At 39.8% G+C, this 22,663-nt stretch overlaps 1 protein-coding gene and 1 pseudogene across 1 annotated transcript in view; one reads left to right on the top strand and one right to left on the bottom strand.

The window, feature by feature from the left end:
- Window positions 1-13,094, bottom strand: part of LOC121458917 (tyrosine-protein kinase Yes) — a 70,856-nt gene extending 57,762 nt beyond the window's left edge. Inside the window, exon 1 of the mRNA XM_041668306.1 lies at window positions 12,946-13,094. The gene's annotated coding sequence lies outside the window, so the exon portion shown is untranslated. The remainder of the gene's footprint in view (window positions 1-12,945) is intronic.
- A 6,557-nt stretch (window positions 13,095-19,651) lies between these two features.
- On the top strand, window positions 19,652-19,729 carry LOC121459161 (annotated as a pseudogene).
- The last annotated feature ends 2,934 nt before the right edge of the window (window positions 19,730-22,663 follow it).

The raw sequence follows: 22,663 nt of genomic DNA, 5'->3' as shown, positions 1-22,663 counted from the left end.
TACTTACCCCAAATAGGGAATCAATGACAAACCAAGTCCAGGTACTATCAAAGTCCAACTTGGTAAACTAATAAGTTGTACTGGGGTTACTTATAGAACTATGGGTAAGACCAGAAATGACTTAAAGACAGCTACATCACCAAAAGTCCACCCCAGCTAGAAAGCTGGAAACCTGAAGCACACTGCATAGTCTAGAGGCAGCTCAACCAAGTGTCCTTTCCTGGTAGTCCACTAGTCTGAGCCTCTTACAAACAACTATGTAGGTCTGTTTCTTTCAGGCAGCTAGGTTGGTGTGAGTCTCTTCAAGACAGCCCAGCTAGCAGTATAAAGTATCTTGGCTTGTCTTGAAACTTTAGTGTTTATGTACTCCTAGAGAATCTGGTCAGTTTCAAGAATTTCCGGTTGCTATTTTGAGTTTACTTAGCTAAGGAGCTTCCCTCCAGGATGGAGTGTTTCACCTCCTCTTAAAACATCCTGTTGTTTCACTTTCCTTTTTACATCCTACATTTTAAGGTTCCTCCAAAATGGAAGGCTTTGATCTCAGAAGAAACTGATATACAACATGGAGGAAGAGACAGGAGGATCCTGAGAACTTGCTGGCCAATTTAATCAATCACTGAGCTGTGAAAGAGACCCTGTCTAAAAAGTTCAGAATAAATAAGTATACAAATGTAAGAAGTCTAGGCTGTGTCTAACAGAAAACACAGGTGTTAGAAAAGCTGCATTTAAACAAGGTGGTGGTGGCACATGCCTTCAATCCCAGCACTCAGGAAGCAGATTTCTGTGAGTTCAAGGCCAGCATTTAGGCATGAGTTAAAGTGTTGTGTCGAGTTCAATGTTACCAAATTAATAATGCATGTTAAGGTGTTTTTGGACGGAAGCATGAATGCAACAGTTACAGTGTATGTACAAAAGCATCTATAAACCTAACTCTGGGTTTCCCCCTAAGGATGTTCAGTGACTAGTAACTTAATGTTATAGTGATTTTATAGAACATAACCAGAAATAGTTTGTATTCTAGCTCTTTGCTGCTGTGATAAACACCAAATTTGCTTAAGAGATGAAAGGCATTATTTTAGCTTACAAATCATTGTCTATCACTGTGGGAAGTGAGGGAAGGAACTCAAACAGGAACATGAACAAGAAACCATTTCAAACACTACTTCCTGGCTGGCTCAAGTTTAGCTAGCTTTCTTAAATAACCCAGGACCACCTGCCACAGTGGACGAGGTCCTCTCACATCAATCAACAACCAAGACAATACCTAACATACAAAACTACAGGCCAATATGATCTAAGCAATACCTCACTGAAGGAAGAATCTCTTTTTGAGAGAGCCAATGCTGTCAGGTTAACAGTTAAAGCTAACTAGGGTTTTTTGTATATATAGTTATTTTGATGGAAATATTGTTATTTAAATGTTTTGTTTGATGTTGGGGATTGAACCTGGTGCTTCATGTGATAACCACAGTTACCACCAAGTTAAACCCCTAGCTCCAAATGTTTTAAGTGTGATACATGATCAACAATTTCCCCTCTAATAAGCACTTAAAGGAAAAATCTAATTGCTGTTGTTTTAATTTTTGCAGTGTTAGGGAGTGAATCCAAAAATTAGAATAACGAACTTGATGAGATGGCTTAGCAAATAAAGGCACTTGGCACCAAACCTAATGACTAAGTTTGTTTGATTCCCCTGGGATCCATGTCTACGTGGTAAAAGGAAAGAACCAACCCCTTAAAGTTAGCCACTGGTTACCACACACATAGTTTAGCAGGTATTTACCTGGGTGCATGTACACACACACACACACACACACACACACACACACCAAGAAATATAATAAAATTTGTATTAACTGTATATATATGTCAACACTTTCTTATTAAAAATGCAAACTTTTTTTTCGAGACAGGGTTTCTCAGTATCTATGGAGCCAGTCCTGGAACTAGCTCTGTAGACCAAGCTGACCTCAAACTCAGAGATCTGCCTACCTCTGCCTCCCGAGACCTAAGATTAAAGGCGTGCGCCACCACCGCCTGGCCAAAAAAAAAAAGAGAAAAAAAATGCAAACATTCTGATTATCAAAACTGTTACATAAAGCTTTCGAAGTTTCTAGGTAGAAAGCCACAAATACTAAACAGATAATCAGTATGAAAAACATGAGGACATGATTGCTCCAAGGTATGGTTGAGAACGTTTATTGTAGATCTGAGGGAGGAACAGCCAGAGGCATCTTGAAGGATCTAGACTGAGTACAGCCAGCAGACTGAAACTTAACGGGGTCATGAGAGGAGTAGGGTGAGGAAGGGGAGCAAGAGAGGAAAAGAGGTAGCAAGCAGAACAAGAAGAGAGGCATGGAACAAGTGGCCAGGAGTGAGCCAGAAGACCAACACAACCAACATGTCTGAGATATACAGGAATCTGAAGCAAGGGTGAAGGAAACAGAAGCCCAGCAGCCACTGGGAAGGAGAAGTTTAGAGTGGGTGGTGCAGGGAGAACTGCTGGGAGGAGCCACAGGTACTGAGTGAGACCTATCCTAGATTTCTTTGGGACCTGACAATATCCAACTTGTTTAATTACTGGGTCATTTCTGAGGCAAAAATAAGTATCAGTCCACTAAAATTTCATCTCCTTCAATGTGTGAAGTTGTTATGAGCAGTTAAGAGTGCCTGACAGACTTATTTTTCCCAAATCTCCTTATCATGACTTGTTTACATTAATGTAACTTAACAGAACCTGTTATCATTTTTAAGCAGTCACTAGACATAAACGGAATGCTCTCATTGAAAATGGGCAACTGTGTTTAGCAATAATTAAGTACTTCTCTTTACATCTCCCTGCCAATTCAAACGTCAGTCAAGTTAAATAACTTACTTGGAAGAAAACAAACAATGACACTAATTTGTTTAAGATTATTCCTTTACACTGTGTGAACATGTGTCACTGTCATTGGTTTAATACAGAGCTGAATGGCTGATAGCTAGGCAGGAAGAGGTTAGGTGGGACTTCTGGGAACAGAGTGGTCTTGGGAAAAAGAAAGGCAAGGTCGCTAGTCCTACATGGAGGAAACAGGATAGTCAGTACAGCATAAAGATAACCAAGCCACGTAAAAGAATGTAGATTTAAATATCTGGGTTAATTTAAGTTATAACTGGCTAGGAACGAGCATAAGCTAGGGCTGAGCTTTCATAATTAACAATTCTCTGTGTCATTATTTGTGAGTTGGTGGCACAAAGAAAAAGTCTCCTCCATAATTTACATTAAGTCTGCCAAGCCAAAAAGTTAAAAATAAAAAGTAAAAAAATCTGGTTGCTGCATGAGTTTTAGTGAGGTATTTGTTGATGGGTCTGTAATAAGTAGACACTGCCAGCTGCATATCCCACATTAAAAAAAAAAAAAAACACTTCATAAGTATCACTGTCTTGGGTTCATGGCACTGTCTTGGGCTCATGAAAACTTTGAGGAGCTAAAATAAAACTTCCATTCTAAACTAGAGCTGGCACAGTAACAAAATAAAAGCTGTCACTCTTCATGTGAAAACTTACTAAGCATGGGCAGTGATGAATTGCTGAAGTTATTTATAACGGATCTGTAATGCATGTATTCTCTGTGGCATAATAATGTTATAGAGTCTGGCTGGTGTTCCCACCAGAAAACGATGCTCTAGCTTATGAGGGGGGGACAAAGATATAATCTCAGCTACAACTTAAGGCATGAAAGGAAGCCAAAAAGAGACTTCTAAAGGAGTGAAGGAAGCTGTCATCATAAGAATTTAATACATGGCCGAAGTTAGCAAACAAAAATTCCATTTAGACCTTTAGATGGGAAATTATTTCAAGATAGTGAAGAATTTGTATAGTGATATTATTTATAGAAACAAACTACATGGAAGACAGTAAAAAAAATTAATAATAATAATAATAATAATAATGAGCCAGTAGAAAAGAACTACTGCTTCCTCCAAATGTAGCTTGACCACTTGATAAATCTCTAACAATAGGAAATCACCATCCAAAAACTGGTAACCTCGCAAGCACCTCTTTGTGTAGCATGATCTAAAACATGGAGGTGATGAGGCCTGTACAATCTATTTCTACTAACTCATCTAAGAATAAATAATACATATTAGCCACCAAAGCAACATTGAGTATTAGCAATATGAGTCAGAGACTCAATTTGAATACAAGCCTATGTGCACATACGTAAGTATTTTATGTATGCACAATTACACATGATGGGAGCTTGACTATAAACAGACTATACATATATGTGTGTGTATGTATATATATACGTACAGATATACACAAATATATATATATATATACACATATATATTAATTATGTAGGCCTAAACCTACATGAAGGATAGCATGAGAAAATAAATCATTTCTTGCTTGCTTCTTTGTTCTTTCAATAAATTAAATTTAGAGAGGAAAAAAAATGATTGGGAAAACATGCTAACAACTGTCTCTGTTAACCTGAGCTAGACATTTATAAAGAATCCTTGAATCATTTTCCATGGTAAATCCACAAACAACAGTATCTGTGTAGTGATGATGGAGCAGGCCTGCTTTTGGTCCCGCCCGGCTCCCGCATGGTTAGCTTTACACCCAAAATAACAACACACAAATTGTATTCATTTAAACACTGCTTGGCCCATTAGCTCTAGCCTCTTCTTGGCTAACTCTCACATCTTGCTTAACCCATTTCTAATAATCTATGTAGCACCACGAGGTGGTGGCTTACCGGGAAAGATTCTAGCCTACATCCGTTTCGGGTCAAAGAATCATGGTGTCTGCCTCATTGCCTTCTTGCCAGCATTCTGTTCTGTATACTCTACCCACCTAATTTTCTGCCCTATTAAAAGGCCAAGGCAGTCCTTTATTAATCAATGAAAGTAAGATATAGACAGATGACCCTCCTATATCATATCTGCTACAAAACGCTTCTTCCATTAAAAAGAAAAGTGTAAAAGTCAAGACTGTGGCAGATGTCTCTAATTCCATTACTAGAAAGCAGAAAGCAAAGGCAAGAAGACTAAGAACCTGAAGCTAGCTTGGGCTACAGACTAGTTCAAGGCCAGTCTGGTTACACTGTAAAACCATAGATACAAAGACAAAAAATGTTCAAGTGAAAATTTTTGTTTTTACCAAATTCAAATGTATGGTTTAAAATAGAAAAGGATAAGACTCTCCTTTCCTGCCACTGTTTCATTCCTAAGGAATAAAGGTCTAGATTCAAATCCTAGTTCTGCTAAATCATGCGCATACACCTGTAGTAAGTCAAGTATCAGTTGCTCCAGCTATAATGACTATGTCCTCCATGATTTTCCTGTGTATTTGGAAACATATTAAAAACATTCATATTAAATATGGTAATCCATGTTAAATATTAGTATCCCAACAACCTGTTATAGAACAAGCTTTTGTCATCACTCAACATCCAACACTAGGAATGGATAGAAAAAAGAAAAGGACAAAATAAAAAGGAAAATTAGAAAACCCAGAGTCACACCAAGCCCCCGTCTTATTTTCTGAAGCTCCACTCCATCCTGTAGGGCTAGAGTACGAGGCATCAAAAGTAGAACAGTAGGTATCAAAAAGCTTACTAAGCAGGTGGGAGAGACTACGGATAATTCTTTACTCAAGGTTCACTAGAATTCTTAGTGATTCTTAACAAGAGTAGGGGCTGCAAAGGTACAAAGAAGTGACAGGCTAGACAATAGGTTTATCTACTCATACTTAATATTTATAAATAAGCATTTTATTAATTCAAAGAGTACATATTTAAAAACAAAAAAAAATGAAAAACACTATTACAACTGTTTTTTTACAGTTTTACGGGATAATTTTAATGGGCTACATAGAAATCTAACCAGAAAGGTTACACTACAGGAAAAGGCATTCTGGAGAAACATTCCAATTTCATAAAACTAATAAATTGAGAACACAACCTACTTGCAATTTTAGGTTTATTTTTCCCTAGTAAGTCTTGAAAGGTGAAGATTTCGAATACCCATGCTTGTTGTGTTCCAAATATTAATTATTAATTTAAGGAAAAATAAATACCCTTATCAAGGAGTGTTTGTCAATTAAGATGGCTCATTGGGTAAAGATGTTTGCCATGTAAACCTAGTTACCTAAGTTCAATTCCTGAAACCCCTTTAAAGGTGAGAGGAAAGAACCCACTCCTTAAGGTGTCCTCTGACCTCCAGACACATGCTGTGGCAGGCAGGCTTCCTCCCATCATGAATTCACATAAACACAATAACCAAATTTTAAAAATTAAATCTGAATTATAATGATAGTAGATATTTTCCTGTTACAGTGTGGCAATGTCCTCATCCAAATAGCTATGAATTATTTGATAACTTAACTGCTTCAAAGGTCAGTTAAGAAATCAATTTCCACTGGGTGGTGGTGGCACAGGCCTTTAATCCCAGCATCACGGAGGCAGAGGCAAGCAAGATTTCTGAATTCAAGGTCAGCCTGGTCTACAGTGTGAGCTCCAGGACAGCCAGGGCTTCACTGGGAAACCCTGTCTCAAAAAAACAAAAACCAACCAAACAAAAAAGTTTCAGAAGTATCACACACTTAATACCACTATCTTAGTTAGGGTTTCTATTTCTGAAAAGAGACATCATGACCACAGCAACTCTTATAAAGGACACCATTTTATTGGGGATGGCTTACAAGATCAGTGGTTTAGTCCATTATCATCATGCAGGCAAACACGGTTACTGGAGAAGCTGAGAGTTCCTCAGGCAGCAAGACTTGATCCACTGACCACGCCTGAGCCTCTGAGACCTCAAAGCCTGTCCCCAGTGACATACTTTCTCCAACAAAGACACACCTAGTCCAGCAGAGCCAAACTAAAATCAGGAACCATCTGGCTCGACAACCTTTTACCTAAGAAGTTTACTAAATTGACGAAGCTATGGAATTGGTCACTATTATAAATGGAATTCTGTACACTAATTAAAAAGAAGCATGTCTTTATAAAAGTTGATGTATTTTTATTCTTTCCTCATTATACCGCATTTCCTTCTCTGCTCCTTTCCATAGGCCTGACTGCCATTACTTTAAGGTATCCTTATCTGTAAAAGAGATGAGAACAAAGGTTAGACTTCAATAAGTCTGCCACAGAACAATCCTAAGTATTAACTTATATATGTGAGCCATCAACCCTATCTCACTCCAACTGCTCTTGAATGTTAAGGAACTGAAAATTATTTAAAACACAAAGAGGGGAGGGGAAGACAGACAGACTACTGAAACAACTTAAGCCTCTAGATATACATTGGAAGTTTCAGTGGTCAGCACTTTCCTTCCTGCACTTCCTAAACCCTGCCAAAACCACAGCATAATGTGTCCCAAGTACTATAAATTCCTTCAAACACATCACAGCAAATGAGTATATCTCTTTTCTTTCATCCTAGGGAGAGATAAACCTAAATTACAATATTGTCAATTTTAGTATGATAAATTATCAAATGTACTTCAGATTTTAACGAAAACGGGATTCTTTTTATAACTCAAGAATAATCTATATTCATTAAAACTGTAAAAAATAGGTCTCGAGAGGTGGTTCTTCCATTAAAGGCTAGGCTCACAACCAAAATGCCAAAACTTTAAAAAGTATTTCTTTAAAATAAACGTTCCTAAAGACTAGTTTAACTTCAACTGATTTTTAGTTTATAAAGAAAACCTTTAAAATTCTCATTTGAAAGATTATTTTAAATTATTTTATATAATGTAGAACAAAACTTTGAGAGCAAAAGAAAGCTGATATTATTTAAATTTAATCTATAAAAAAGCACTAAGCTGATTTTATTAATTTTGGTAAGGATATACAAAAAATATTTATTATGAGCACACACCTTTAATTCCAGTACTCGGGAGGCAGAGGTAGGTACATCTCTGTGAGTTCAAGGGCAGCCTGGTCTACAAGAGCTATTTCCAGGACAGGCTACAAAGCTACACAGAGAAATCTTGTCTTGAAAAACCAAAACAGAAAAAAAGAAAAAAGAAAAAGTCCACAGTTATAGTCATATGGTTATACTGCAAACCACATCTTTGATACAATTCAAAGATTATTTCTTAGGCTGGTAAAATGTCTGATTAGTGAATAAAACTGAACAGTGAGTTCAATCTCAGAACCCAAATGATAGAAGAGAATGGTCTCCTGCAGGTTATCCTCTCTCCCTCCCCCTCTCTCCCTCTCCCTCTCCCTCTCTCTCTCTCTCTCATACACACACACACACACACACACACACACACACACACCTAAATAAACAAATAAATGTAAAAGTTTTAAAAATTCTTTACTGTGGACTACTATAGAAACAGCCCCTTGCTACAGAAACATTTTGTCAACAACAACAACCACAGAAAGAAATACTACAATTTTAGAAGAAATATCTTTGTCATATGAGCTTTTTACCAGTCTCTTGTTAAATGACCTTATGACAACATACACTTAAGCATGCTCAGTCTTCTATATATTTCTTCCTTAAAGTTTGAATTCTAATCCCCACCTCAAATTAGCCAAACCCTGAACTACTCAGTATTATCAGGATTAGTAAAAGGAATTGATTGTCCCTGCATTTTCAGTAGATAGCTGTATAAGATGCTACGAATATCATTTCAGAGGCAACAAAATTTGCCAATGGCATCTTCCAGTCTAAAATTTTCCATACATAGCTGATAGTGTATTTGCATGCTGATATTTTTCTTTTACTTTTGAGATAAGGTACTACTAAATGGTCTAGGCTGACCTTAAATTCCCAATCCTCCCATCTCAGCCTTCTCCCCAATAGATGGTGGGAATCAGACTACCATGTATCGCTAGTACTTGTACTTGTTGAGGCTTATGTTCTGAAATACCAACAATAATAAATAAGAATTTTGGATTTTTACTTCCAAATTTCAGACAGCAGGGGACAAGCTATGGGTAGCTGGTTCTAGAACTAACTCCTCTTGAGGGTCTTCCACTTTTTATTAGAAAAGAAAAATGTAGATTGGTACATCAGAAATCCAGTCATTCCCCCAAATAGTAACAGTAGTTAAAGTAGAGTGGAATATGTTAAATGTTTCTCGAAACCCAAGAAGAGACACCAAAGGGTGCTGCTAGGCAAGGAGATGAGACACTGAGGTCTCATCATTGTAATTCAGGCCTTCAGTACATGATGCTATACTTTGTAATCACAGGACTTTCCACCTTTCTTGGAGTATACTTCCAAATCTAAAGGGTAAATCTCAACTCAGATCAAGATATGCTGCCATCAAGTTGGCTGGTTCCAAGACAATAGTAGTGAGTGCTACGGCAGCCAAGAATTCCTTGGCACAGACTTGCTCAAATGACACTGGCAGCAGCACTGGCTCTTCTTTTTCTATCTCGACTGTTACTATAGCTCCTTTTGCTAAATCCGCCTCTGAGTTTAGACAGGAGCTAGATGGCTCATAATCACCCAGCAGCTGCAGCTGAGCAATACTCAGCTAATTGTGGCACTGGAGCAGCTGAGAAAAGAAAAAAGAAAATATATACCCTACCACAGCCACACAAACGGCTGTACACAGTACTTGTTAAGACACCAAGATACCTTAATAGGAATCAAGTATTTCCTTTAAGAAGCAGCAACTGGATCTTGCTAGAGGACTTGTATTTATATTATAAACCAGTTTAAATGTGAAACAAAGGTGACCTAGTCATGTAGCCCTCAGAACAATAGAAGATCTTACTAAAACTTCCTGTAAATATTCACACAGGGCCAGAGTAACAAACATCACCTTTACAACAAGGCAAAGTTCCTGTGACATAAGAACTTGGCACAGATGCAATCTCTTCGTCAGTGCTCCATTACAATAATGTTAAGCAACAAAATCAACAGCTAAAACAGCACACGACTACACAGAACAAATAAAGCAGCGTCTAGCAACTACACTGTCTCTGAAACGCAACCAAACGGTCACTATTTTCGTCTGCAACAAAAGTGTATTATTTCTTCAGACTCTACCCACTTCATTAAGTGTCAATAAGGAAAAAATTACTACATAACAAGAATCTCATGGGAATATCAAAACTAACCGACGAACTTTTTAGTTAAATCATTACTGCTCTGGAGAAAAAACAGAATGAAAGTCAAGACTTGCTGAATCACTTTTGTTATGGTACCTGATTTTCTCAAAAGTAGGTACTTGATAACAGAACAACATCCATTCATTCAATAAACATTTTGATTACTTACTATTACTTACATTTAAAAATAGTAAAGTATATTGCCTTCTCTCAAAATATCAATATAACAACAAAAACTAAGAGTATTTCTATGAAAAATACTTTTTTTCAAAATTATCTCATTATTGTACATCTGGAAATGTGTGGTATTTTCAAGGCAGTTATAGATACAGGCTAGTACATGACAGTTATGATGCAGAAAGCCTAAACCTGTTAGCAAAGGAGAGCCCAGGGAGTCACCAATGATTAAATTTTTTAACAAAAAGGGGAAAGATTGAAGGATGTGACAAGAAACCAGGTTATCCTCCCAAATATTAGTTTAATCCAAACACCATCTATACTGCATTACACTAGGCATCTTAAAAATGTTCACGTAAAATATAAAACCTACGTACAGAAAAACACACAACTATATGACTTGATGAATTAAGATAAACACATCCACGACCCCAAGGTTAAAAGAACTTTCCTAACCAAGCGGTGGTGGCGCACATGGTGGCGCACATCTTTAACTCCAACACTGGGAAGGCAGAGGCAGGTGGATTACTGTGAGTACCAGGCTAACCTGGTCTACAGGGCAGTTTCTGAACAGCCATCACTGTTACAAAGAGAAACCCTGTGGAGAAGAGGGGGAATTTTTTCCTACTACTACAGAAGTAGGGATGCTTATCACAGCTGCCTCCCTCCCTCTCGAGAGTCTTTGTTTTTATGCAAATTACTTCCTTGTAGTTCTTTTTAAATACTAGTTTTATCACTTAAGTTTACATTTCTAGACCATTTCTAGATGTCAGAGCCTTTTTTTAAAAAATCTGTTTATGCCTCTTTCCTAAATCATGGCAACAGGAGCTAAATGTATTTTTTTTAATTTACCCATAATAAGCTATTTACCACTAGTACTATGCAATTTTAGAACTACAAATAAATAAAGACTAGTAATAATTCATTTGTGCTGGGTCACTAATCTTCTTTCAGCACTTATAAACACAAAAATAAAATTTATTTGCATAGACAATGATTTTCTGGAGTTTCCTCAACTAAAAACAAACTTTTGACTATATATTAATATTATCCTTTGACCATAAGACAAAAGTCTATACCTCTCCCAGGAAGACAGGTCAGGGCTGTAATTTCACTTTCAGTTAACAGAAAGGAGTCAATTTTGTGGTTTGTGAAGTCAGCAAAAACAGGCTGCAAAATTAAAGCTATGTTAACATTACCATGGTTATGGCAAAGTATATATTTTAAGAGCCCTTCTAGCTTTTATGCTAGAGACATGAATACAAACTGTCTTGTTTTAATCAAAGGCAATAGTTTCGGTTTTTTTCAAATTTAGGACCCTCTGAAATGTTAACCAGTATCTAAATTCTTCACTGTGGTTTAGCTGGTACTCAAAAAATAAGATATAGCTAAATGTTGACATGGCTAGAAGAAAGGAAATATTCCTCTGGTGTACAACTTTCATGCAGTTTGTGTTCTCTCATATGTGATGCATACAAGAACTTCGGCTTTTAATTTAACATCCTCTTACCTGTCCACTCAAAATGTTTTCTGTCCACAGTCACTGGACTTCTTAATAGAGTTGAACAAGTATTTCACATTAAGTTCATATGACAAATGCACATTTTGTAACATTTTAAATTTAGAAATTAAACAGAATTTTAATATACACTTTCAATTGTCAAGATACTTTTGGTACAGTAATCTTACAGTATAATGCACAAAATATACTACAACATGGTGTCCTGGGAAATCACCTATATGAAAACACAGCTGTGGGACACACATACATGACAAACGACAGAGCTGCAAAGTTGTGGGTGTACTGCAGACTTTTCATTTATTTATTTTATTATAACTGTCATTAACCATTTCACGACTGTTTCGATCACTTATGTAAAAAAAAAAAAAAAAAAAGCCCACACTATGCCCCGTTCACTACAGAAGTCCCTATTCCAGAAACGATATTCCCACTTTCTTAAAGCAGCTCTTCCGCGTGTCCAATAATGCAAATGCTGGAAATAATTACCAAAAAGAAAAACAGACTCTCAGACAAAATTTTCATTAACACGGAATAAAGAGCCGAACCCAACACGAGGCAGAGTGTCAGGGCACCTTTAAAAGAGGCCTCTGAATATAATAATTCCCATCACCTTCAACCCCAAACAAAGGAAAACTTTATAAACTCGTCGCGGTTTTCAATCAAACCTTGCACAGACGGATGCTCACCAACTCTCACCCCTACCCCACCCCAGCCCCACGTCCCAGTCCTCTCTCCGGAAAGTTGCTGCGGGCGTCAGGCGACACAGACCTCTAGCCGCTAGGTCAAGAAGGGGCCACTCCCCTGCCTCCCGCTCGTCCTCACTCGCGAGTGACCCGAAGCCCTTTAGGACGCAGGGTGCAACAGCGGCCCCGACGTCGACTAGACTACCAGTCGGACTCTCGCAGGATCGGGAAGGACTAGACGGGAAGGGGGACCGAGGCTGGGGGCCAGCAGGTAGCGCGCCCGGGAGACACGCCCGCCAGCCCGCCCGCCGGACCGCAGGAGGGAGAAGTTTCTCCACAACTTCCCGACTCCTGGCCCCGCCGGCAGACAGCGGCAGGAACGGCGGCGCCTCGAGAAGCCGGGGAGCGGGAGGACGGACGCCGGGGCCTAGCGCTGCCCGGCCGGGGTCAGCAGCTTCCGTTGCGAGAGCCCGCCGCGAGCCTACCTGCCGTCTGGCCGCACTCGCACGGGTCGCTGGGGGAGACGGTGGCCGGCCGAGGCGCACTCCCGCGCGGCCCTCTCTCCGTGCTCCGTCTCCTAACCGCGGGGCGCCGGGAGGCAGCGACGACGGCACAGCCGGCCCGGGACGCGTTACTTGAGGAGGAGGGAATTCCCGGGCGCCCGCACCCCACGGCCTCCCTCTCTCCTCCTCCTCCTCCTCCTCCTCCTCCTCCTCCTCCTCCTCCTCCTCTAGCCGCCGGCCCCGCCCCTCCGTTCCCGACGGGGGCGGCAGCGCGGGGCGGGGGCTGCGGCTACCTGCGCGCGCCCGCTCACCGGAACTCGCGCCTGGCCGCGCTGCCTGCTTCGAGCGCCTTCCGGCGCCGGATCTCTGTGCGGGGTTCGCGCTTGGCCGGGAGGCCAGGCCGTGTCACGCCTGCCGGCCCAACATGGCGGCGGGGGCCAGGCGGGCTCCTGAGGGGGCGTGAAGAGAAAGCTGCACAGGCCTGCGGCGCCCTGCCCTCCCGCGCGCCAACTACCGCGACGGGCACAACGGAGCTCGGCCCGGTTCTCCGTTGCGCCGAGGGGCGTGGGGCTTTGTTTTATGGGGTGGCCGGGGTTGAGGTTCTTTGAAGAGTTTGACTTTTCGTTTCTCAGCCTTGTGTCTGCGCAGTCTTTGTCACTGATAGTAAAATCTCAGCCCAAGCGCGTGAGCCAGCGGGGCGGTGCTGACACCCTGGTCGGGATCCAAAAACGTTCTCGTCTGGCCTCTTTCCGAAGCTGGGATCCTGTCCCTGCCCCAGAAGCTTCCTGTTGACTGTAGGTCGAACCAGCCTTGCCGGGAGAGGAACCGAAGCTGAGTTGTGTTGGCAACTCTCCCAGGAATGGTGGCTTTCACTTGGTGCGGGACAGCATATTATTTGATCCTACTAAGAGGGAACCCAGACTATAGCTCTGCTTGACAGACAGATGTTAAAACTGAGGCGAGGGCCCCTTAAAGGGGAGAAGCCATGATGAAAGGATTTTCCCTTTCCGAAGGCCATGCATCTTTTTTGTTTGCCTTGTAGAAAAGGAAGGGTTCAGAAGGAACTGGGGTAAAGATGAGAGGCAAGGTCAAGAGACTGAAATCTAGACGCGTCCTGCTAAAGCCACTTCAGCCTTGTCAAACCCTTGATTTCCCTTTTGTATTTCCTGTTTGGTGGGGATATCCGAAGTATTGCTGTGGTTTCCTTTGTGGCTTTCAACAAAGTTCAGAATCATCTTCGGCATATTCTCAATAGCACCACCAACTGTGTCATTGTTCTGGTATTTTGGAACTTAAACGGAAAAAAAAACTTAAAAGTTTTTTTTGAAAGTTTCAAAACAAAGGTATTGGAGTTCACATGAACAACTACATGTAATGTAGAATGATGCTTTATTTTGCCATTGTTTGGGGCATTAAGTTTTTCATATTGATGTTTATTCCATTTTTCTTAAAACTAGAATTTTACCTATTTGAGCTGTTCCGTTTCTAAACCTCCAGGTATAGTAGAAATATAGTACGTGTACCCCTAAACGCAATCTCAAAAACAAAACAAACAAAAACCCTTCCCAATGTTAGTTTAACCTGCTTTGAATTTGTTCTGTATGCTTTGTTACTTTTTTTTCCGATACAGGGTCTTGTTTAGCCCAGGCTGGTTTTGAACTTGCTGTGTAGAGGATGGCCTTGAGCCCCTGCTTTACCTCCACCTCCCAGTCCTGGGGTTGCAGGTAGGTGCCAGCGCACACAATTTCTGTATTTTAAGGTAGGGAGAAGGCATCAAAATCACACCTACAAATTATGTATTACATTTAATGGTTATTAATTTTAGAAATATTTAAAACTATTTTTTAAGAAAGTGGCAGAATCTGGAAAGTTTTGCTGAGTTTGGTGTTACAGAAATTAGTCTGAGCTAAAAACCTGTTTGTGAAATGGACAAGTGAAAGATTTCAGTCCCTGGTTCCCTCTCGCACAGTGTTGTGGTGTGATAAGGACCTATCTTGAAGCTTCCGGGAAAGTGAGCCCTAGGGAAGAAGGGGAGGTCAGGGGAAAGTTTAAACTATACTAGGTATTTCTAAAACTAAGATATTCTTATTAAAGCTTTTTAGTGCTTAAAATTACTTGGTTGGAAATTTGAATTATTAGTAATTGAACTGATACACAATGGAACCTGTGATTCTGCCTGGAAATGTTTTTGTTTAGGTTAAACTTCTGCTCTCAAGGAGAGATCTGACTCCCCCCCCCACACACACACACTAAGGCCCTGATGATGTCATTTTCTCTTCCTGTAACTGAAAGGCCAGCTGCTTTGCATAAGGTGCATGCAGTGTATGATCTCAAACACCAGACAGATTTTTCAAGATGTCATTTATCCATTAGAAGCAGGATATCCTTGTAACCACATGGCACCTGCTGTTATCTATACCACCTTGACTTTGTCTTTTCCAGCTGGCCATGCCTACTCCAAGGACCCATCTAGAAAGAGCACAAGAGCTAAGACTTGTAGGATCAGGCATTTCTTCTTGAGTGTGAGGCTCATTGTGCTGAGCTCTCTGAAGCAGTACAGTGATCCATCATTTTCTTAAACCTTGTATTTTCATTACCTTGTACTGGACCTGGTGGTTTTGTTTTTGTTTCCTCTCCACTGTCTAAGAGAACTAGAATAACAGGCATGTGAACATGCCCTACAATGAATACACATTTATATGAAGTTCAGCAAATCCACCCTGTCTTCTTGATACTTTTTATTGCTTTCTCTGGCTTTTAACTTTGTGGTTATGTGGTACCTCCTCCGATCCAGGGCTGTTTTGTAACAATCTAGTTTTTGCTTTTACATCTTCTTTGGGATCCATTGACATAGTCTCTGACTTGAATCCTTGTAGTTTCTTTTTAGTTTGGATTAGGCTTAGAACAAAATCCCCACTTTCAATTCTAGCTCTTACTATTCATGCAGCTTGCTTCTTCTCAGAAGTCTTGCCTACATTTTCAAACTCATTCCAAGTTGACATTTCATTCTGCTCATTTAACTGCAACTTCTACACTGAATTTACACTTGACATCCTATGTGTGTCCTCTGCAGAGTGATCTATAGAAAGTAGTGGTTGTTGATGCTTTTTGAAAAAGGGAATCTATGGATCTAGAAATGTAGCTCAGTTGATAGAGAGCTTGCTTAGTCTACACAGAGCCACAGAGCTGTAGGTTCCATCTCCAGCACTAGGTAAACCCTGTGTGCCTATAATCTCAGAGGTAGAAGCAGCTGAGGAGGAGTTCAAGGTCATCCTTTGCTTTGTCTTTGAGTTCCTCTTGTAAGGGAGACTTGGTTGATGAGGAGAAGGATATGGGGAGAAAAGTATATCTAAGATTTTCTGAAAACTAGTTCTCTACCTAGTAACTGGAATTTAAACCTGTTCTCTGAATACATGTACTACTAATAGCAGGCTTCAATCTGGAATTTTGAGTATTTATTTTTAATTTGGGGAGAGATATGCACTGTGGTACTTTGGAAGGTGAGATCACAGCTTGTGGAAGTTGGTTTCTCTTCCACCATGTGGATCCTGGAAATTGATTGCAGGTTCTCACTTTTTGTGGCGAACATGTTTACCAGCTGAGGCATCTGTTTGGTCCTCTAGAATTTTGAATTTTGAAAGTAACTCAGATTATTCTTGGAGCTGGACTTGGATTCCCCATACCTTCCTTGTTTCCTGACTAAGCCTGCTTCTCTAGTCTTCCTGCTAATTCTCTAAACGTACTCTAATAAATTTCTTTCGGCTTAAGTTAAGTACAGAGTCTGTTCTTTGCAAGTGAGAAACCCAATTTAGAACCTAGCTCTTGAGAGACCGAAGCAAAGCGTCAGGAGTTCTAGGCCACCCTCAGCTACATACTGAGTTCCAGGCTAACCTAGGCTCCTCCTGTCTCAAACGAAACAAAAAATCCCAGAAAACAAAACACAATTTTGTATTTCTGTCAGTCACCTCAGCTCTGTGAGGGCAGGATTTCCTGCTTTCTGTACAGACTAGAAGTGGGGCACTTAAAGGGGATTTTCACAGAGAGGGATAAAGGAGCTGCACAGCCAGTAGAGATAGGAGCTTGCAGGAGCCCCAGCACAGATTGATGTGCTTCTAGCCAGGCATAAAGCTGACATCAGTCCTCTTACCTACTTGAAGCAGTCAAGGCTTTGAGATCATGGCCTCACTCTTCCCCTGAGCACTAATGACAACCCCAGACTCCTGCTCAGCACAGTTTGGACAGCAGCTACCCTAAACTGAAATATGTTGAAAGACATCATCTCCTCCCATAACCTGTACTTGCAGTTCCTATAACAACTCATTCCTAGAATGAGTAGCCTTTGTTGAGTATTGGGCCTGTGCTTTTCTGATCCCTTTAGCTGGTATGTAATCATATTGGCAGTGTTTCTGGCCTTGCGTTTAAACTCCTTTAAATTGGTACCAGCTTGCTACTTCTGGAGATCTTTACACATGGATTAGGAGAAGTAGAATCTAACTTTGCTTGAAGGTAAGATGTTGAAGTTAGAATGTTTACCAGAACTGATAGTTTAGAAAAGAAACTAAATCAAGCAATGTCTTTTAAGTTGATTAAATGTGACCATGAAGCATGAAATATTGATATTAGGAAGCTCTTTAATAATAATATGTTTTACTAGGTGATGCCAGCTTGGGTTTTATACTGTGTTTAAGCTTTTCAAACTTTTTTTTAAAAAAAAAATCTTTCTAAATCTGAACATTTTATTTCATTTTTAGCTACAAAGATCACTTTTTCATTGGTGACTGACCAAATTTTAAAACTTGGCTCATCATAAACTACAATGTCTTTAATCCTTTAACAAAATGTATTCACTCTGACTTGTATGTGAGTAGGGCTTTTGATTAGTTGAATTGTTTTTTGTTTTTTTCTTACTAAAACACATAGTGGTGCTTGCCTTTAATCCTAGCACTTAGGAGGCAGAAATCTACCAGGGCTACACAGAGAAACCCTGTCTCAGAAAAGAGAGAGAGAAAAAGAGAGAGAGAGAGAGAGAGATCGATTTATATTAACTATGTACAGTAAGACCCATATTTGGTGAATTGCGTTTTAAGTCATGTGAATGCATGTATTAATCAGATCAGCAATGCAGATAATAAAGTTGATAAAACACCAGCAACACAATGGGGAATATTATTTTAAGGTGTGTGATGTTTGTTTGCTTATTTATTTGGTTTTTCGAGACAGGGTTTCTCTGTAGCTTTGGCCTGCACCACCACCGCCTGGCATGTGACTTTTGTTTATGCTCCATTTGATTAACTCTGTGAAGCTGTTATTTTTTGCCTGTCTAAAACATGATGGTCTAGTAAAGAGCTGAACAGCCAATAGCAAAGCAGAACAAGAATAGGCATGCTTGGTACACAGAAAGTATAAATAGAAGGAGAAACCACGAAAGGAGAAGGCAAGTACAAGGGGAGGAGGATGTCAGGGGCCCTTCGACCCAGCCAGCCAGACAGCCACAGGGTGAGAAGGAAAGTAAGACATAAACAAGTAAGAAAAGGAAAAAGCCTAGAGGCGAAAGGTAGTGGGATAATTTAAATTAAGAAAAGCTAGCAAGAAACAAGCCAAGGGAAGGCCAGGCATTCATAACTAAGTGTAACACCCGATTCTTTGTTACCCCCTCGGTACAGTTCGCGCACCACTGTACCTTACGCTAGTCGGGCAAGGGCCTGGAGATTGAAAGAGACCTGGATCATTCGAAAGGAGATCAACCAAGTGTCGTTTATTTAACCTTGGGGAAAATCCTTACAGACCTAGCTGCTGCACAAGGATTTCCGCCCAGGCAGATGGGAAATTACCACACCAAAGATGGAGTCAGCAATGCCCTACAGCTAATCACCAGTCTGGGCAGGGGGAGCACAGGAACAAACAAAATGTTTTAGCTGGCTAACCAGAAACTGTCCTCAAGATGAACCCCAAGAACAAGGGTAGACCCAGGCCCTACAACTAAGAATAAGCCTCCATGTGTGATTTATTTGAGAGCTGAGTGGTAGACTCCCCAAAAGCCAAAAGAATAAAATGTCACACAATTGGCTGTCTTTTATTGATCCCTGCACTATCCGCACAGGACTTGACTACAGCTTTCATTGAATCCTCAGAATATCCTTTGGAGGTGAGCAGGCTTATTTTCAGTTTGGAGCTCTCAAGTCTGAGAAGGACTTAAACACAATGAGAGGAGCTTTTCTAAAATGTACTGAGAATCTTAATGATTTCAAAATATATTCTCACAAGAATTACAGTATTTCCAGGACCATGTAAAACCACAATTATTTCTCCCTAATTCTAGAACCAAAGGTAAATTGCTCATTAAAAAAAAAAAAAGTACATAGCTGAAGCTGAGTATGATACATACATCTGTAATTCCAGCAACTGGGACCGGTCTGGGATAATAGTGAAATCTCTTAAATATAAACGAGATTTTAAAAATAAATGCGCAAGCGAAAAATGTGAGGTTCTATAAATTCATTGAAAATTCTGTTATGATACTATATCCCTAAGAAAAGGTTGGGACAAACTTAAATGTCTGAGACTAATCTTAAAAGAATTAATTGGGGTGGGAAATCAGAAGGGGGTGTGGGAAGGACTAGGAGGAGAGGAGGGAGAGGAAGCTTCAGCCTGGATAAATAAATAAATCTATTTTTAAAAAAATATTAGAAAGACTATACTTTCAGGGATCATTTCTATAGTTTGTTATCTAATATTTTTTAAAAAATATTAGATAAGACTTTCTGGCTATTACAAATAATGCCACTATGAAATGTCCTTATAGTGTGATTGAGCATCTTTTGGGTATATGCCCAAGGAGTGTTATTGCTGATTCCTGATTGATTGATTCCCAATTTTCTGAGAAACTGCCTTAGCTCCCAAAGTCCAGTTGAAGAGTGGGAGGAGTGAGAATATGAGCAAAGAGGTCAAGACCATGATGAGAACACCCACTGAAACAGTCTACCTGAGCTAATGAGAGTTCACCAACACCAGCCAGACTGGGAAGGAACAAGTGTAGGACCCAACTAGTCCCTTTGAATGTGATTGACATGGCTGGGACAGACTGTGGGGCCACTAGTAGTGGCACCAGGATTTATTCCCTATTGCTTGTACTGGCTTTTGGGGAACCTATTCTCTTTGGATGGATACCTGGCTCAGCCTAGATACAGTAGGGAGGGTCTTGGACCTTCCCCAAAGCAATGTGCCTTCCCCTCTCTGAGGAGTGGATGGGGGTGGAGTGGGAGGGGGGTATGTGGAGGGAATGGGAGGAGGGGAGGGAGTGGAAACTGAGATTGGTATGTAAAATGAAAAAAAAGTTTGTTTCTTTTTAATAAAAAAAGACTGATTACTAGTATTTTGCAGTTATTCACTCAGATGTCTACTGAAACCTGCATAAACCATATTTTTTAAGCAAAAACCAAATACCTGAAAAGCAATTGTATATAAAATATACAATTTTATACAATGTTAAAAATTTCCATGTTAGTCTGTCAAGTTGAGATGACTATAGTTAAACTTTGCATGATAACCATAATGATAAGACCCCATAACAGTTAATAATATCATGTGAAGCAATTTTCTTTTTTAAAAAAAAAGATATTTATTTATGTATACAGTGTTCTGCCTGCATGCCAAAGGAGGACACCAGATCTTATTCTAGATGGTTGTTGGGAATTGAACTCTGGAAGAGCCACCTGTGCTAACCTCTGAGCCATCTCTCCAGCCCATGAAGTAATATTATTAATATCTTAAGATCAGTTTATTCGTTCATAGAACATTTACAAAGCACCACCTACTGCATTATATTTTAGTCTATATTAAACATTTTGTGAGTTATTTTTTTTAAGCCCTGGCTGGCCTCAAACTCATGAGCCTCCTGCCTCTGCCTTCTTCAGCAAATCCTACCAGCATGTGCCACCACAACCGGCCATTTTGTGGTTTTGGGTAATGTAGTGAAACAAGATAGTGAGACAGACACTCAAGAACTCAGAGAACCACCTGTCTCTGCCTCCGAGTACTGGGATTAAAGATGTGTGGCACCACCAACAAGAATTAGCAGATTTTTTAAGAAAAAGGACTTAATACCCTATGCTTGTAGACCATTAGAAGCTTTCTTTTTCCTTTGTCTTTTTTTTAAAGTTTTCAAGACAGAGTTTCTCGAAACTCTTTGTAGCTTTGGAACCTGTCCTGGAACTCAGAACTCACAGAGCTCTGCCTGCCTCTTGCCACCCTCCTGAGTCCTGGGATTAAAGGTGTGCACCACTACCACCTGGCAGAAACTTTCTTTTCTTTTGAGCCAGGTGGCTGTGGTGCACACCTCTAATCCCAGCACTCAGGAAACAGAGGGAGGTGGATTTCTGTAAGCCAACCTGGTTTACAGAGCAAGTTATAGGATAACCAAAGGCTACACAGAAAAAACAAAAAAACCAAAAAGCTTTCTTTTTGAAGTACTCACTAAAAATGAATATGATTTAAATATTATGTTTTAAGAAGAAGAAAAAAACCCTAGCCATTATTTCTCAACTGCCCTGTAGTCTTATTACTACCATCATGGTTCATGTCTTTATGGCTACCTAATCCTCAAATTTTCACATTATTTGGACTCAAATTTTCACAGTTAGATATTTTGTTTTTCGGGACAGGGTTTCTCTGTGTATCCCTGGCTGCTCTGGAAATCATTTGTAGGCCAGGCTGGCCTTGAACTCACTGGGATCCACAAGCCTCTGCCTCCTGAGTGCTAGGATTAAAGGCCCTTGCCACATTCAACAGGTATTCTTATGAATTCTCAAAACTGTATTCTAAAGAATTACCAGCTATGTACTGACAATTCAAACTGCATGTGATGGCTATCACAATTTGGAGGATGCTATTTCAATAACATAGATGTGATAGGCTTTCACATAAGAGATTTGTCTTGTGAAAACTACAATTTTTGGCACATAAAAGACATTGATGTTTGTGCTCGTAAAATTAATTCCAGTAAGTTTAAACTGAAGAAAAGAAGAGACAAAGGAATGAATAGTTTGGAAAAATAAAACAAAAATCATCACAGATTAGAAACTCAGTTTTTGTTATGGTGAGTAATTTAAAATTCATTTGAATTTCTGTCCAGAAAAAACGTTTTGGTTCCCCTCAAATCTCTTACGGGTTTTTTGTCTAATACATTTTATTTAAAAGCCCTAAAATACAGGAAAAAAAACTTTTCATAAAAAGTTTCCAGAATAAACTACTTTTTCTCAAAACCTCACACATTCCCTGTAAAAAGTACCAGTTTCATTCCTTTAAGATTATATATGTCGAAAGGACAAAGCATTTCCTGAGTCTGTTTCAAGTACACAAAAACCATTCCTAAGTGCTGACCACATCCTCTTGAGATATTGGAAGGAATGGGGTTGGGGGAGAAAAATACAGACATCTTTAATGGTTTTTAGCCCACAGCTATTCAAAATCCTATGAGCTATTTGATAAACTTGATTTGTTTGTTTGGTTTGTGTTTTTTGTTTGTTTTTTGTTTTGTTTTTTGACAGGATATCTCCCTGTAGTTCTGGCTATCTTGGAACTTAAAGAGGTACAAGTCCACCTGCCTTTGCCTCCCAAGTACAGGAATTAAAATTTGATATTTTAGACATGTTTATTTACCTCTGGGGTTATCTATTTGGATAGCGATAGCAGGTTATGACAT

The sequence above is a fragment of the Microtus oregoni genome, unplaced genomic scaffold (assembly GCF_018167655.1).
Source record: "Microtus oregoni isolate MIOR12 unplaced genomic scaffold, Mior012 000018F_ref0000195, whole genome shotgun sequence".
Taxonomy (NCBI): domain Eukaryota; kingdom Metazoa; phylum Chordata; class Mammalia; order Rodentia; family Cricetidae; genus Microtus; species Microtus oregoni.
Note: the sequence above shows the minus strand (reverse complement) of the source record. Positions and strands in the feature narration are given on the sequence as shown.